The sequence below is a fragment of the Chiloscyllium plagiosum genome, unplaced genomic scaffold, assembly GCF_037043375.1.
Source record: "Chiloscyllium plagiosum isolate Xiang-an unplaced genomic scaffold, Cpla_swu_hap1 HiC_scaffold_11, whole genome shotgun sequence".
In the NCBI taxonomy this organism is placed as follows: Eukaryota; Metazoa; Chordata; class Chondrichthyes; order Orectolobiformes; family Hemiscylliidae; genus Chiloscyllium; species Chiloscyllium plagiosum.
This window is the reverse complement of record NW_028270149.1, coordinates 36,440,714-36,459,034: the sequence shown is the minus strand read 5'-3', so window position 1 is coordinate 36,459,034 and position 18,321 is coordinate 36,440,714. Positions and strand designations below refer to the sequence as shown.

General features: G+C 40.2%; 1 protein-coding gene across 6 annotated transcripts in view; it reads left to right on the top strand.

Annotated features, from left to right (window-relative positions):
• The window catches only part of tenm1 (teneurin transmembrane protein 1), a 2,430,772-nt gene that overhangs the window by 448,227 nt on the left and 1,964,224 nt on the right, over positions 1–18,321 (top strand). For all 6 annotated transcript variants that reach the window (XM_087991975.1, XM_087991977.1, XM_087991976.1 and 3 more), the window contains exon 2: positions 14,281–14,314. The gene's annotated coding sequence lies outside the window, so the exon portion shown is untranslated. The remainder of the gene's footprint in view (positions 1–14,280; positions 14,315–18,321) is intronic.

Sequence of the window (18,321 nt, the reverse complement as noted above, 5' to 3'; positions counted from 1 at the left end):
ATCAGAGTCAAAAAGTGTGGTGCTAGGAAATCAGAACCAGTCAGGCAGCATCCAAGGAGCAAGAGAGTCAACATTTTGAGCAGAAGCTCTTCATCAGGAATGTGGGGTGGGAGTGTGGATGTTGGGAGGGCCCAATGGCGGCTGAGAGATAAATGGGAGGAATGTGGGGCTGGGGGGAAGGTAGTTGGGAATGGTAGATGAAGGTGTGGCTGAAGGTGACAGATTGGAGAGGAGGGTTGAGCAGATAGGTGGGAAGGAAGATGGACAGGTAGGACAGTTCAAGAGGGTAGTGTCAAGTGGGAGGGTTGGTTCTGGGATAAGGTGAGGGGAGGGATGATCAGGAAACTGGTGAAATCAACTTTGGGATTCTCCAACTACGAAGTTGAGGTGTTCTTCCTCCAGGCATCCTGTGGCTAGAATTTGGTGGTGGAGGAGGCCGTGGATTTACATGTCTTTGGCACAGTTGGGGGGGGGGCGGAGCTGTAGTGGAGGTATTTGGACACAGGGTGGTGGGGTTGATTGGTGCATGTGTGCCCTGGAGATGTTCTCTGAAATGTTCGACAAGTTGGAGTCCCTTCTACCCAATGTAGAGGAGACCACATTGAGAGCAACAGACACAATGGATGAGGTGTTTGAAGGTCCAGGATACCTTTGTTGGATTTGGAAGGATCTTTTGGGGCCTTGGATGGAGGTGAGGGGGGAGGTGTGGTCACAGGTTTTAAACTTCTTGCGGTGGTAAGGACAGGTGCCGGGAGTGGAGGGAGGGTTGGTGGGGACCTAACAAGGGAGTCACGGAGGGAATGGTCTCTGCAGAACACAGATAGGGGTGGGGAGGGAAATATATCTCCAGTTGTGGGGTCTGACTGTAGGTGGCGGAAATAGCAGAGGATGATGCATTGTATCCGGAGATTAGTGGAGTGGACGATGAGGACCAGGGGTGTTCTATCCTTGTTGCGGTTGGAAGGGTGGGGTTCAAGGACAGAGGTATAGGAAGTGGAGGAAAGAATACTACTCAAAGACTGGCATGCCTTATGCCTGAAAGTCAACTTTGAAAGTCCGCTGGAAAGCATTGGCTCTGTGTAACATCATGGCAGAGCAGTCACACAGTCAGGCCTCCCATGGCCCTTAGCTGACATGGATGCATGCAATGCTATCCTCTCACTCTTGTCACTATTTGTCCATCATGCCATACCTTACCTGCCAGTAGCTACATCTCATCTGAACATGCTCTAAATCTGTGCTATCCTAACCCCAGCGTCTGCTATAGAACCATATTTTGTTATTGTTCAGGAAAGGAACATCACATACAGAAAGCAACTGGAAAAATATACCAACAACAGGTTTTATTTGCAGAAAACAAAGGGAGCAGAAACCAAGCCAACAGTAGCTGTACATTGCTTCTACACTGCCAACAAGGGTCAGGATTCATTCCAACAAAATATAGCAGATTACTTTTGCACCCTTCTCTATTGGAAGCGAGTGTCAATAAGTTTTGGTCTGGCTTTTAGATCCCGTTGCAGCTGAGCTCTGTCATGGACAATATCAGCTTCCTCCACCACAATGTCCTTATTCTCCTCAGAGGAAGAGTGTTCCTGTTCCCCCCACTTCCTCAGGATCCAGAACATTGCCAGGACACTTACTCTAATTGTATAGAGCATAGTCATGTCAGGTTGATAGGGCACTGTGTCCAGACTATCAAGGCAGCCGCATCCTCACTTAAACTGATCCGAGCAGCAGAACTACATCTTCAGCAGCCCTATAATCTGTTCCACTATGTCCCTGTGGTGACATGATAGCATTGTATGTGCACTTCAAATCAGTCAAGAGTTCTGTAATGTGAGCCATGCTGTTAGTAGGAAACCCTCATCTATCAGTAAGACCCTCAAACATGCTAGGTACAAAAGAGTGCTCCAGAATGTCTAAGACATGGAACCTGTCAGGGTAATGTGCACACATCTTCAAGTGGTAACAGTGATCACTGATGACCTGAAGGTTAACCAAATGGAAACTCTTACATCTGATGAATTCTGAACATCAGGATGCAGCCCTCTCAGTGTAATGTGTGTACAGGTGGTGGCTTCCTACACAGCTATGTTTCTGAATCCAACTGCCAGGCTGCAACACTGATCTTGTTTTAGAGAGTTTCTGAACCTGTGTGACCTTGCACAGATACTCGCTGTCCTGATGTGTTTGCAGGTGCACAACTGAGAGATCCCACACAGGTCATCACTTGCTCAAGGAAGAAGGTAGTAACGTAGAGCTTCAGTGCTGCAGTGACTCTCCCGCTCTTGCAGCCACTTCAGCATCTGCCACAGTTTTGTCACATGTCCCCAGACATAGAGAGCCTGTGTTAACAGTGCACCTCACTTGTACCCAGGAGAAAGAACTTGGGATGGAAAGCTCTAGACCTACCATGCAGCCCGTGCATCCTGATGAGCCTTGCAGATGTGACTTCAGCCTCTACCTCTGCACTGACCACTGTTGCTCCTGAGTTTGCCATCAGTCCAGCTCCTCCTGCACCCATGAACATGCTGACAGCAGAAGGGCACATGTCTCTTGATGGAGAAAACCTAAATTGGGCACAGAAAGGGCGAGCCACCATTCTTAAATCTCAGAACAGTCATAGGCGAGAAACCCTGCACATTACTGCTGAGCACACTGTACCATTCAGTGAGACTTGCTGGGTGTGGTTAACAGAAGACATTTCTCTGTTGCATATCTATATTCTGCTTTTGTATGTGCAGTAACTTGATGAAGATGTCATACTGGCTAAGTGACCATGACACGTCTGTGAAAATGGGTTGCCTGCTTCCTAAATTTATACCCACATCAAAACTGAACCTGACACTGCATTCAGACATACATGTACAGCTTGCATATGATTCTTGAAAATTTGGTTACTGGTGATTTGCCTTCAGCCAGTACCAGCTTTATACCATCATGGTTGCTAATGTCAACATTATTGCCATGTTCAAGTTCAATTCACAGGCCCCAATGGCAGATATCAAATTGCCTTTGACAAGCAACTGACTCAGAAGCACACACAATCAGAATGAATGTGAAATGGGAAATGCAATGTCCAATGTATCTGGACTTTGTCGCAACCAAGACATGAGAAACTGTTTTCAATGTCCAGCAAGTGTAGACCTGTGCTTTTGGTGATCAAGCCAACACTTATTCTGATGAGCCTCGGAGTCATTCTAGCCATTTTTTCAGTTAACCTTTGATTCTAGGACAGAGCAAGTTAACGCAGTAATGCAGATCACACTGGACATCATCAGCATTTGAACCCGCCTGGTCACCAGGTACCCACTCAGAACCTTCATATTCACTATTACTACACACAAGTCAAACAGCCCATTTCCAGGTATCCCTTCAATGTTGAGTGCAACCACATCAAATTTCACAAACAACTGTCCTCTCTGCCACTTGGCACCCACCATTACACCTTGCTGATGTCCACCCTTTTGTGCTATTCCTATTGAGATCATGGTGGTGATCAGTTATTAAACTCTCCTCCCCCACAGCTTTTCATGCCCTCTGCTGTTCCAAACAGAATTAAATGTTGGCTCAGTGGTTAGCACTGCTGCCTCACAGCACCAGGGACCCAGGTTCAATTATAGCCTCAGGTGACTGCCTGTGTGGAGTTTGCACATTCTCCCTGTGTCGGTGTGGGTTTCCTCTGGGTGGTCTGGTTTCCTCCCACAGTCCAAAGATGTGCAGATTAGGTGAATTGGCCATGCTAGATTGACCATAGTGTTAGGTGCATTAGTCAGGGGGAAATGGGTCTGGGTGGGTTACTCTTTGGAGGGTTGGTATGGATTTGTTGGGCCGAAGGGCCTGTTTCCACAGTGTAGGGAATCTAATCTAAGATAAGTTATGCTAAATTGTGTTTTCTTTTTGTTTGTGTTTCAACTGTAGTGTTTAAATAAATTCTGTGTGGTTTGACCAGCTGCATCACTCCTGGAATATCCACTCACACCTGCCTTTAAAATAAGGAAAGTTAGGGTCTGGGTTACCTTTTAAAATGTTTTGAGGGGGTCTGGACAGTCCATAACAAAGATATCTAAGGTCTGGAGATGTGTCCCAGTACAATCTGTGGAGAGTTTAGCCGAAAGGGATAAAAAGAGAATTTGTAGTTGTGGGATAAAGACAATGACAGGAGAAATTTCATGTCAAATGGTGGGATATTTTGGAACAGCATCAGAAGGCATGAAAGGCTGTGGGGGTTTATTAACTCTGACTACCACTGTTGAATGAACATGCAGTGCGTTGGCCACACAGGTACCTGAGACATGCGGTAGTTGTTAGATTATCTTCATGGATTTTCTTTACAATAAGATCTAAGTTGAACTGCCCAAAACCCAACTCATTCCAATACTGACAAATATGAGAAGCAGCCTGTCCATGTACCTGTGCTAAACATCCCCTTAGAATGGCAGTGATGACAGCCTTGGCTGAAGCACCAATATACAATGTGAAGTGCCCCTCCTGATGTCTCAATGTTTTTGCTGCTGTGCTTGCTACTCAGGTTTACACTTGTAATTGGCCTGCCAGTTTATCAGGGAGGTGGCATAACAAGCTGGCTGATGCCAGCTGCCATGCTCCATAGATGTTGAATGCATGTGACTGGTGCAAATGGATCATGACCTAAGCAACATGATGGAGGTCATTTAGAACAAGTGTCGAGCTGAATCTGGCAGGTATGCATACCTTTTGGAAGTTTCCCACATCTAAATGTACCTTGGCAAGTTTGGTGAGATGAGATGTAAATATTAATGAGGCAAGTAGTTGAGTTACAAGGCTTTTAACCATCATGAGTGACTCAATGGTCATCTCACTGCTGCCGAATGATAACCTCACCAGACCACTTGTGAATAATTTTAAAGATGCGGCGAGATGAGCTTGATGTTGAGATGGGCCTCACCGTGCCATACATTCTGCCATACATCACAACATAACTCACATCACTCAGGCCTCTGTAATATTTTGTCCTTTGTTTTCATATTTTGCCTCGTTTATGGTTCAACATAAGGGATGATGTTCAGGATGTCAGAGCATCACTTTTATCTCTGTCAATGTTCTTCAAAGGAGTTACAATTCTGCCAGATAGCTTTTCTACTTTACTTTTTACAAAATCTCATTTGTAAAACATTTCAAATTGAAGAAAAGTTTTTGAGAATGAAATTTCATCCAAGTTCCCAAAGCATAAAGTGCAATTAAATTGTAATTCAGGTCATTTGTTTGAATATCTACATTCTGCTGCTCAAGGTATCAGTCCTCCTCCATCATACACTCATTATTGTTTAATAATACTATTAGGATATTTTAAAATTGATCCTCAGGAATCATAAATAATATAGGCTTAAAGTTATTTTTGTTGTAGAGCTTTGCTAAGCTCTGCTGGTAGCCTAGTTGGCAGCATTTCTGTGTGTTATATTTCTGGGGAATCTGAAATTTCCAGGATTAGCATCTGTCATCGTCTGAAAAAGTACGTGCACCTGGAAATATCATATGGGCATTGCAATTGACCTTAGTATTGTTGGGCTAGGCAAAAGACAAATTGGTCAGGATTTATGAGTTGATTGCTATCCAAGCACATTATAGAGTCATACAGTATGGAAACAAACCCTTTGATCCAACCAATCCATGCCAACCATAATCCCAAACTAAACTAGTCCCACCTGCCTGTGCTTGACCCATATCCCTACAAGCATTTCTCGTCCATGGACGTATCTAAATATCTTTTAAAAACTGTAACTATAGCCGCATCTACTACTTCCACACTCAAAATAATCTCTGTGTGAAAAAACATGCCTCTTTTGTCTATTTTAGATCTTTTTCCTCGCACCTTGAAAATATGCCTCCTAGTCTTGAAATTCCCCATTCTAGGGAAAAGACACCTGCCATTCACCTTACCTATACCCTTCAGGATTTTATGAACCTCTCTAAGGTCACCCCTCAAACCTTTCCGCTCTGAGTAGAAAAGGTTCCAGCCTATCCAGCCTATCCAGCCTCTCCTTATAATTTAAACCCTCCATTCTTGGCAATATCCTGGTAAATCTCTTTTGAATCCCCTCCAGCTTAATAATATCCTTTCTATAACAGGGAGACCAGAACTGTACTCTACAATGTCCACCTCAACATGATGTTCTGTACAACCTCAACATCATGTCCCAACTCTTCTACTCAAAGGCCAGAACAATGATGATCAGCATGCCGACTGCCTTAACCACCCTATCTATAGGTGATGGAAACTTCCAAAGATTACATACCCAGTCCCCTGTGTCTCTCTATTCTATGCAGTATGTTGAAGTTCATTTGTATGAAAATCAGAAAAGATTGGGATTCAACATGCAGTTGTAGAAACTTCAATCTCACCCTTACCATAGTCAGCTGTAGAGGAATATATTGCTCTATCATGTTTCTGGACCATGATTTAGTGATCCAATGGCAAGTGTAAGTTTGTGGACATTGGCAAGGATAGATTTGTGTTAAATAATCACCTGGTTAAAGAACTTGCCAACTCTCCCTATTGAGACTTTGAAAAATGAATGATTCTTTGAGACGGATGCACCAGGACCACTCGCACTCATTGTTCAGCATTTCTATAAAGTCATCACCACTGGAAAAGAGGGAAGCAGAGCTGAAAGTCAAGAAAAGTCTTAAAAACAGTTTGAAGCAATTTTTAAAATGGCTTTCTAAATATTGAATAATTGTATGTGAGTATTAACATATTAAGTTTATTATTTGAATTTTTTCCAGCAATCATGTTCTGTATTCTTTTGATCCTATAAGTAAGATAAGACATTTTGAATCCTCATCCGTCAGGATGTATCTTAACTGGCACAAGTTTGCATCAAAAAGAATTATGGACAATATCTCATAATTTTTCCATATGCACCAGTAACCACATGCAACCAATGCATTCAGTTGACAGGTAATTGGATGTATTGTTTTAGCCTGCAACATTACCTTTGGTTGTATGTATGAACTTTGGTTGTTTTGCTATCACTTAGGAATATCTTAATTGCGTTAATTTGTTAACTCGTTGCTTTTACTTTTACAATTAGATCAGAGGCCTTATTTTGATTCAAAATTTTCTCCTTCAATGTCTCCAAGATGAAGCAATGATAGTTGTTAAAACTAGGTGATGTAGGGGAATCACCTTGTCTCGTTCAAATCCCCTCTCAATCAGTTGCAACAAATATGACAGTTTTAAAAATTACCATGCAGTTATAACACACATCAGTTAAAGATGTATTTAACTAGTTTTAATTGAAAGAGCCAATTATAAGTTCTTTTGTGTGAAATAAAAATGAGTTTTATTACTACTGTTTCTGAGCAAAATGATAATACAGAATATTAAACATACAAATCCACAAATACATGTAATAAGTTTAAAAAGGGAGTCTGTATGATAAAAACAGGGAGAATAAAGATACACAGTTTAAAGTTCCTTAGAGTCTTTGAGGTGTTCAGTTTTATTTTAACCTGAGAGCCCTGCTATTACATTGTTGAATTGTATGCTCAATAGTGACAAAATGTGCCTTTAGATATCTTTGTAGTTTTTGGAAAATTGTTGTTTTCCCAATTTACTGTTTTCTCTATATTCTGAGCTGATGGGAGAAACAGACAAGGAGAAAGAGAGTGCACCTTCAATTCCTAATTATACATTTATTTTCCTTCTTCTCTGTTCAAAAGTAGCTGTTGAAGTGTAATTGAGTGTGTATTCTTCAGTTTGACACCATTGTCCTTTCAAACTGGCTAATTGGTGAGCAAGACTTTTATCCCTCAATGCGTGAAGTTATTAATGATGTGGAGTGCCGGTGTAGGACTAGGGTGGACAAAGTTAAAAATCACATAACACCAGGTTCTAGTCTAACTGGTTTATTTGGAAGCACTAGCCTTGAGAGCACTGCTCCTTCATCAGGTAGCTGTGAAACAGTATCATAAGACACAGAATTTACAGCAAAAGATTAGTGTCGTGCAACTGAAATGATATATTGAACAAACCTAGGTTGCTGTTAAGTCTTTCATCTTGCAGGTTTTGGTTCTTAATATATAAATCCCAGAACTTATTTTAAGTCACTTTTTCAAGATAACTTAAGGTTTTATAAACATAGGTGACATCTCAGCTCAGTCAATGCATTAAAGTTGTGATGTTAAAGTCTGTCTGTATCCCAACACTATACACTCTCTCATACACACACACACTTTTACATACTCTCACACTCACGCTGACCCTCTTTCATACACATGCTCTTTCTCATACACACATACGCGTCCACCCCCCACACTCACACCCATGCACATATCCTCTCATAGGCATATACTCCATCACACTCACACACTCACTTTACCAAGATGCACTCAAGCAAGCACACATTCTCTGATGCGCATTGAAACTCACATGCACACATTCTCTCTCTCTCTCTCTCTCTCTCTCTCTCTCTCTCTCTCTCTCTCTCTCTCTCTCTCTCTCTCTCTCTCTCTCTCTCTCTCTCTCTCTCATGCACACATACACACACACATAAAAGTCTATGGGGTGAATTTGCATTTGCAAAATTATATTTGCAGATATATTCTACTTTGCTCAAAAAGCACACAATCTGCAGGCAGTCAACGCAGATAGTCAATACATGTAATATTTTATAAATTCCTACTTTGGAAATCGAACCACTCTGACTCAAAATAATAATACAGGCAGACTCTAACCTTATACCTTTCATGCTGAGATGTCACTAGTGATCTCGAGAAAATGACTTAAAAGAAGTTCTGAGATTTACATATTAATGAACCGAAACCTGCAACCCATTCTGAAAGATTAAAGGCTTAACAGCAATCTAGATTTATTCAATATCTCATTTCAGTTACACAACACTAATCTTTTGCTATAAATTCTGTGTTGTATGATCCTGTTCCACAACTACCTGATGAAAGAGCAGCACTCCAAAAGCTAGTGCTTCCAAATAAACCTCTTGAACAATAACCTAGAATTGTGTGAATTTTAACTTTGAAATTACTAAACAAGTGTGAATTAATTCAGGGAATGCAAATTTCCTGATGATGACTGGTTGTCTGGCTGCAGAAAAAGAAAATACTAGGTTCATTCAGAAAACTTTGTTTAATCCACATAAGACCATCTGAAATAGGAGTGGAAGAAAGACCATTTGGCCCATCATGTCCACTCCGCTATTCAATCATGGTTGATGGGCATTTCAATGCCACTTACCCGCACTCTCTTCATATCCCTTAATTCTTTGTGAGATTAAGAATTTATCAATCTCTGCCTTGAAGAAATTTAACATCCCAGCCTCCACTGCGCTCCGTGGCAATGAATTCCACAGGCCCATTACTCTCTAGCTGAAAAAATGTCTCCTCATTTCCATTCTAAATTGACCCCCTCTAATTCTAAGGCTGTGCCCACGAGTCCTAGTATCCCCGCCTGACGGAAACAATTTTGCAGAGCCTACCCTTTTTAAGCCATGCATTATCTTGTAAGTTCCTATTAGATCTTCCCTCAATCTTCTGAACTCTAATGAATACAATCCCAGGATCCTCAGCCGTTCATCATAGGTTAGACCTACCATTTCAGGGATTATCCATGTGAATCTCCGCTGGACACGCTCCAGTGCCAGTAAGTCATTCCTGAGGTGTGGGGCCCAAAACTAGACAGTATTATAAATGGGTCCTAACTAGAGCTTTATGAAGTCTTTGTAGCACATCAATGCTTCTACATTCCAACCCTCTTGAGATAAATGACAACATTACATTTACTTTCTTAACTACAGACTGAACCTGCAAGTCAACCTTTAGAGAATGGGTTTGTCAAAATTTCTGCGGCTGACCACTGCATCTATTTTGGATTCATATGTCTTCCTTTTTACAAGTTGGTTTGCTCCATGAAAGGTCTTAGGTATAAAACTCAGATGATGTATGTTAACATTTACCGCTCTCATAATATGATAAAGTCCAGAGTATTCCTAAATCACAATTTTAGAGTCATAGAGTCAAACAGCATGGAAACAGACCCCTTCAGTCCACCCAGTTCATGCCAAACATAATCCCAAGCCAAACTAGTCTCACCTGCCTGCTCTGGCCCATATCCCTGCAAACCTTTCCTATTCATGTACTTATCCAAATGTCTTTTAAACGTTGTAGTTGTACCCACATCCACAATTTGGTAGCAGAAGTATCCAATGCAGGCAAAATTGTAATATTACAAATATGATGTTACTATGTATTTAGAATGCTGTAGAAGGATTTTGAGAACTATGTTCTGATTCTGTCATTATGATACAGAATAAATCTTCACCCCTCAAACTATCCTAATATTTGTCAGTTAATTGTTAGTTACCATTCAGCTCCAATGATTATTTCCAGGAAAATCATTTACAGCATAAACACCATAAATTTGTACAATCTAAGTATGCTATGTGTATTTTAAAAATGTTGATTGTTGCTTTAAACAGTACAAACAAAAATATATTGAACCCCAAGTCTCATCAGCTAGGTTTGAAACATATGATTAACAATGAAATGCACAGCAAGAAAAAAAGAGCATATAATGCATTGGTTATCTTGAATCAGTTCAAAACAATGATTTTTGAGGGGCAGTCACATTTGTTCTGAAGCAGACAGCAAGCAATGACCATTTAAGGTGACCTATTTATATGTGGTGTTGATTAAAGATGATATTTTGACGATAAAGAGAGAGAGTTTCCCAGATGTCTTGTGGGAACCTCTTCAATGAGAGGTTAGTGAGGCTTGGCACATTTGACAATGAATCCTTGAGTCCATGATAGGAATAATTAGATTAGATTAGATTACTTACAGTGTGGTAACAGGCCCTTCAGCTCAACAAGTCCACACCGATCCGCCAAAGCGCAACCCACCCAGACCCATTCCCTACATTTACACCTTCACCAAATAATGTTTCAAGGTTTTTGTTTGAGGCAAAGTTGCATGCTTAGGCTGACCTCATTTGAAGCTACAAAGTTATGTGATTACATTATATTCATTCCTACAAGGAATTTGCTGTGCCTTTCAGAAGCGCAGTTGCTCATTTTTATGGGTGATAAAAACTGGTAGCTGAGATGATGTAAGCTGTACAAACCAGAACTCCAGCACCGATAAGTTAGGTTGCCATGTTCATGAGAATTTTATCTTGACTTTTCTTTTGACCTAGCTATCAGAACATTTTGATTGAAACCAGTACATTCTATTTTGTACTGATTGTTGTTAGTTTATACTTTTTAAAAACCCTTTGGTGCATACCAGCAAAAGCAACAGCTTTACAACCACCAATTTCAATCCTTAATCGAAATCACATTCAATGGGTCTACTACTGGCTGTTTTGGATTCAAGGGGGAAATAAATTTCTCTAGAGGGAGGAACAGCAAGTCTGCTATTACCTTATGTGTCTAGCATACTATCCATGGGTGACCAATTCACAGACATTATTAGTGAAGTGGTACTACTTGGGCATGTAAGAAGAGACCAACCTCACTATCTACAATTCACCTTAGTAACCAAGAATTGGATTTTACCATCTGTGCTATTGACAAACATTTTCTTACAGAAGATCTTTGATCACTTCAATGAATAATTTTCATCACGTAATAATGCACTGGTCAAAGTCCACTGACTTCAGTCAACTCATATATTTCAAATTTAAATACTTATGTGTTTCTTATGTGGAAAGGGTATCTTCAAAACTTCAAAGAAGATAGGTATGGCAATGTAATTGTTTTTGTACTGGACCAGCAATCTGAAACCTGGTCTTTGTTTTGTGTTTCTTATGTGTTCACTGAATCTGCAGTACTGAGTGACTCAGCATTTATTATCCATTCCTCTTGGCCTTGAGAAAACGGTGGTGATCTGTATTCTTGACTCGTTGCAGTCCAAGTGGTGCAGGCACATCCTTAGGCTGGAGGTTCTGGGAATTTTGCTCCGTGACAATGAAGGAATGGTGAGATAGTCCATGTCAGGCCAACATGTGGCTTTGAGGGGAACCTAGAACCTCTGTATGTCAGTGCTTCTAAGGGTTCTGCCATTTACTGAATACTTCTCTCCTGTATAAGACTTTCCAAAATATTTCATCTCATATTTGTCCAAATTAAATTCCATCTGCCATTTCTCTGCCTAAGTCTCCAACCTAGCTATATCTTGCATGTCCTCTGGCAATTCTCCTCACTATTTGCAGCTCCCCCAATCTTTGTGTCATTTGTAAACATACTAATCAGACCACCTGTATTCTCCTCTAAATCATTTATGTATATTACAAACAACAAGGGTTCTAGAACTGATCCCTGTGGAACACCACTGGTCACAGATCTCCAGTCAGAAGATACCCTTCCACCTCTACTCTGTCTTCTAGGACCAAGCCAGTTCTGTATCCATCTTATCAGCTCACCGTGGAGCCCATGTGACTTCACCTTTTGTATCAGCCTGTCGTGAGGGACCTAGTCAAAGGCCTTGCTGAAGTCCAAGCAGACAACATACACCATACAGCCCTCATCAATCATCTTTGTCACTTCCTCAAAAGACTCAAACAAGTTTAGGAGACATGACCTTTCCTTGCACACAGCCATGTTGCCTATCATTAATAAGTCCATATTTTTTGAATGTGAGTAAATCCTGTCCCGAAGAATTTTCTCCATTGATTTCTCTACCACTGACACAAGGCTCACCAATCTATAATTTCCCAGTAGCACTGTTGCCTTCCTTGAACAAAGGATCAATGTTGGCAGTTTTCCAGTTTTCTGGAACCTCTGTGACTAAAGAGGATATAACGATTTTGTACAGAGCCCAGCAATTTCATCATTTGCCTCCTTCAGTATTTTGTGATAGATCCCATCAGGTCCTTGTGACTTGTTTACTTTAAGGCTTTTCAAAACACCCAATACCACCTTTTTGTGTTTTCAACATGCCCTACTATTGATTTTTCATAAGGGTCTCATGACTTATCTTTATTTCTGACAGTACTGAGCAGACAAAGAATGTTGCCTTTTTAAAAATAATATTGTTCGACCAGGATTAGTGAGGCTGGTTATAGTATTACAATCACTGACCTGGATACCTGTTCAGAGTTAACAGTACACACCTCTGGAACAGGTCGGGCATGAACCCAGGCCTCTTGGTTCCAATGTAAGGACATTACCACAGTCTGCCTGTTCAGAGATGATATTATAGACCTCTGGAGCAGGTGGGACTTAAACCCAGGCCTCCCAGCTCAGAGATAGAAACATTACTACTGTACCGCTAAAGCCCCAACATTGCCATATTTTCTTTAGACACTTCTCCACAAGGGTCCACCTTTGTTGAAATAAGCTAATGAAGTTCAGGTGTGCACGACAATCAGCTTGTGTTACTAACCATTGGAAATACCACTCAAAGATATATTTATACATGCCAATTAGATATGAACAGCCATGCCCATGGCTGTTAATACCTAACTGCTTTAGGATCATCACCACAGAATCATTGACAAGATTATTGTTTAGTTTGCTAGCCATTTTAGAAGTAGAAAAATAACATTTTAAATTTAATTTAATAGCTGTTCTGCATGAAATGTCATTACATATTTATAAGAATGACAATATATGCAAGCAAAATATCAAATGTTTGGCAACTTCCAAAATCAAATGAATATCTGATATGAATATTTGATTATGTAAATTATATGTCAATAATGTCATTTTAACATTAAAATCTGAAAAACTTGCAATTACTCAATGTCTAATTAATTCAGAATCATTTTATTGAAGCTATCTGTAATCACAGCACTCCTGCTGGGAACAGTAGGCCCTGAAATAATGGTCGTCAGGCTGATTCAGTGGCACAATCTCTCCCTTAATTACTTTTGAGTTATACTCTGTCAGGAAATCATTAAAGGAAGGAAAAATGGGCTTGTGGGAGGGTGCTGCATGTCCAGACTCAAGTAAAACCTCCTGTTGTCAATATTTCAGAGGTAAGGTACAAGATGACAACCCATTGGCAATGAATTACTGCTCATAATTAGTGTTGCCACAATTTACCAGTCAGTGACTGCATCAAAGCTTTTACTGTTCTGAAAACCCTGAAGACTATTTTTTTTTATCTTGTGATTATTAGGACAGATTGATTGCATACTATTATGCAAATGTCTAGAGAATAGACTGTATTATGTAGTTTTATGTTGCATTCAATCTGTTTGCATTTTCATGATTTGAAATGACAACAGAAAGACTGAGCAGTTAGCACTATACTGACATTGGATTTTTCTTTCTCTCTTAGGAATGCTCATACTTGTTGTGGAAGAACAGAAATAGTAAGTCAACTATTTTCAATATCCAAATTGTACTTCAGTTACTTGATTATCATTTATTAAGGACAAAAAGACATTAAAAAGTTATCCTTGTAAACAGGACAGTGAACTCATTTTAAGTTGATGACTTTAAATCTGCAGTCAGAAGATCTTTGTACCCATCAAACTCATTATATTCACAAACTCAGATAAGTTTGTCCGTACAACAGTGTTTAAAAGATTAGTCACCCATTATACATACCAATGGGACTGAAAATTGGGAGACATACATAAGAGACAACAAATACGGCATTGTCCATTTTATAATAATGTCAAAAGTCAAGCTTACTCCTACAAATTGTTCAGATGAATCCTCTGTTCCTATTATTTACGACGTCCATGTGTGATTATTTATGAACTTCCTCTGTTCATAAATAAGAGAAAAAAACCTCAAAATATGAACTTGACCTTTTATTTTAAACATTAGAATTTTTCATGAATCAACTGCTTTCCCTGCACTCATCATTTTCTGGTTTGTGATGGCACTGTCTCTCTATCTCTGTCTCTCTCTCTGTCTCTGTCTCACATACACCGATTGGAACACTGACTGAAGAAATTCGTCTTCACCTAAATGATCAACCCGTCATTCTGAGGCTGTGCCCTTAGCTTGTAGTCTTTCTGGCGAACATTTTCTTCAATTCCATTCTGTCTAGGACTCTCAGTTTTCTCTAAGTTTGAATAAGAGTTTCAATTCCTGGAGATTGAAAATATCTAAGCAAAAACATCCAAACACTGTTTTTTCCCCTTCCTCTACTTTACTCCCTGAAATTCTCAGCTCTATCACTGTATTGTAAGTCACATACAGCAATACATTTACACATTTCTATTCATGCTGCCTGCAGGAAATAAACATAAGTCAATCTTGCAACCAGACTTCTCTACCACCTTTTGAGTTCTTTTCAATTTCTTGGTCAACTTATTCACTCAGCAAACACAGTCTATTTGAATAGCACACTCGAACAAGTTACCTGTAATACCTGTTTTTTTTTAAAAATGATTTATTAGATTATGGTGTGGTCCTAGTTTGACTAGGAGTTGAATCTTTCTTTGAAAAACAAGGATTGTTCTGGATTGGAAAACTTTCCCTTTAATTAGGAGTCACTTAGTTCCAATTCCAGTACATTCTTGAAAACTCCTTTAATTGCACAATTGTGCATTTTACACTTCTGGATAGGTATATCTCTTTCTTGGGTTATATTGATGCCATAACAATTTCTCGAGCATTACCCATGCTTATTTGAACTCTATTGTGTTGTAACTGTGCAGTTCCATGTCTCTCACAGTGGTGCTTAGGACAGAAAAGAATATACTTATGTTGAGAGCACAATCGGGTCAGACACAATGACATATGTTTTGCTTACTTGCTATGATCAGCAGTATGGATAGATAACATTCATGCTTCACTGTTAACAGGGTAAACAAATCAAGCAAAACCTTTCAGCTACATATTATGTGCAGGTCAGGATTTCATGTTGTTTGAGAACTCCTTAGATGTGTTTATTTTAATGAGTTCAGCAAAATTCTCATCTTCGAGTTCTAGTTAGAAGCAGACTCTATGGGTTAGCCTTGGTGTATTGCATATCAAAGTTTGCTGCTGACAGATCGTATTAAAATCTAAAACAGTTGGAGCATATTTGTAAGTATGAAAAATAATAAGCACCAAGTTATGATTGCTATACAAATATTAACAGCTTTGAACATGTAAAATGAATAAGACAATGTTTATTTGCAGTGGAAAGAACAATAGATATCTGTTTGTTTTATCTTTGTATTTTCTGTGTTCGAAATGGGAAGACACTGTTATTCATATCTGGAGTTGTTTTCATGACTTCAGTGTTGAGAAATCTGTTGCCATGCATTTGGATGAAGTTTTATAACATTGAAGTGAAGAGATGGGAGTGAATATATAAGTTCATTTAAAATAAGCTTGGAGAAAATAAACTGCACAGCTGCCAACCTAAAGGGAACCAAGGGCACACAGAGACAGAACAATCTAGCAAGCTGTCAGTCTGTGTGTATGCAAGACAGTGGAAGCTTAAATGTTAAACTTTTAGTTTTAAAAAAAAGTCCAGTGGAACAAAGAATCTGTTGGAAGATATGTTTAGGGAATTCATGTGTTTACTCAGAAGTTAAAGTAAAAGGTGTCACAGGGAGAGATAACAGATGAATGCACAGAAATTCACCAAGGAAATTGGTTGCAGGCTGAGTTTTGACTGTTTGTAAAGATAGTACTGGTTGGGGAAAAAAATTAGGTAGAGTGAGCTTGAATCATTTTTCTCATGTTTGGAATGAAATATTTCTAACCTTTATGTCTAATGTAATTGAGTTACTATTTCTTGATTAATAAACTTTTTATTCTTGGAGGTATAAGTATATTGGCAGCCTCTTAACTTGTTACTGAACATATTTACCTCCATGGTTAATGATAAACAAGGTTATATCCGCCACAAATTCACCTGCACCTCCACACACATCATCTATTGCATCCGCTGCACCCGATGTGGCCTCCTCTATATTGGGGAGACAGGCCGCCTACTTGCGGAACGTTTCAGAGAACACCTCTGGGACACCCGGACAAACCAACCCAAACACCCCATGGCTCAACACTTCAACTCCCCCTCCCACTCCACCAAGGACATGCAGGTCCTTGGACTCCTAGCAACACGACAGTTGGAGGAAGAGCGCCTCATCTTCCGCCTAGGAACCCTCCAACCACAAGGGATGAACTCAGATTTCTCCAGTTTCCTCATTTCCCCTCCCCCCCACCTTGTCTCAGTCAAATCCCTCGAACTCAGCACCGCCTTCCTAACCTGCAATCTTCTTCCTGACCTCTCCGCCCCCACCCCACTCCGGCCTATCATCCTCACCTTGACCTCCTTCCACCTATCGCATTTCCAACGCCCCTCCCCCAAGTCCTTCCTCCCTACCTTTTATCTTAGCCTGCTGGACACACTTTCCTCATTCCTGAAGAAGGGCTTATGCTCGAAACGTCGATTCTCCTGTTCCTTGGATGCTGCCTGACCTGCTGCGCTTTTCCAGCAATACATTTTCAGCTAAGCTCTATCTCCCCAGATTTCATTTTGCATCTAACTTGTCCAGTATTAACATCAGGTCATAAGAGAAGTCACAGTTGGGAAGCATGAACAATTTCAAAGCTCAGACCTCATTTGAATCCAGTTGGTAGCTGTGGACATAAGACTGTGAACACATGAGTGTGGACAATCTGAAAACTGTGGACATCAGTTTTCAAAGGTCAAAAAGCAGTTTTCTCAAAGACAAATCTTGGCAGGCAGGCCAGTTTGATCAGGAGGTGGTTGATTAGAAGGTAGGGATAAAGGAAAATTTGAATCAGGAACCAGTGTAGTAGCTATTCCCAATGGGAGCACCTCTGAATTATGGATGAAAATGATTCACCTCCCACTCCAGATAGGTCAGCCTGTTCTTTTCTGATTGTCTCACCATAGCAGCTGTCACTGCCAACAAAAGGAATCTTCCTGTATTTGAGTAATCATTCATTCTTCCGGCAGTTTGTACAGTGCAGCATTGTATACTATATACAAGGTGGACTACTACAACTCACTAAAGCTCCTTTGGCAGCACCTTCCAAACTTACAACCTAGAAAATCAAGGGCAGCAAATGGATTGAAGCACAACCACCTGTGTGTTCACTCCCAACTCAGACTTGGAAATATATTCCTTCAATGTTGCTGGATCAAAACATGGGAATTCTTCTTCAAAGAGGACTGTGGGTATAACCTCCCAATAACCTGCAGAGGTTGAAGGAGATAATTCAACAGCACATTCTCAGGGGCAGTTAGGACTGATAAGTAAATGGCCAGCAGTATCAATTCCCATAAATGAACAAAAAAAACTCAATTGTCAGTGGGCAGCTGAGCCTCAGAGGTTTCCAGAAAAATGTCAAGACAGGAAATGATAATGGCTTCCACCACCATAATACTACCCCTCCTGCT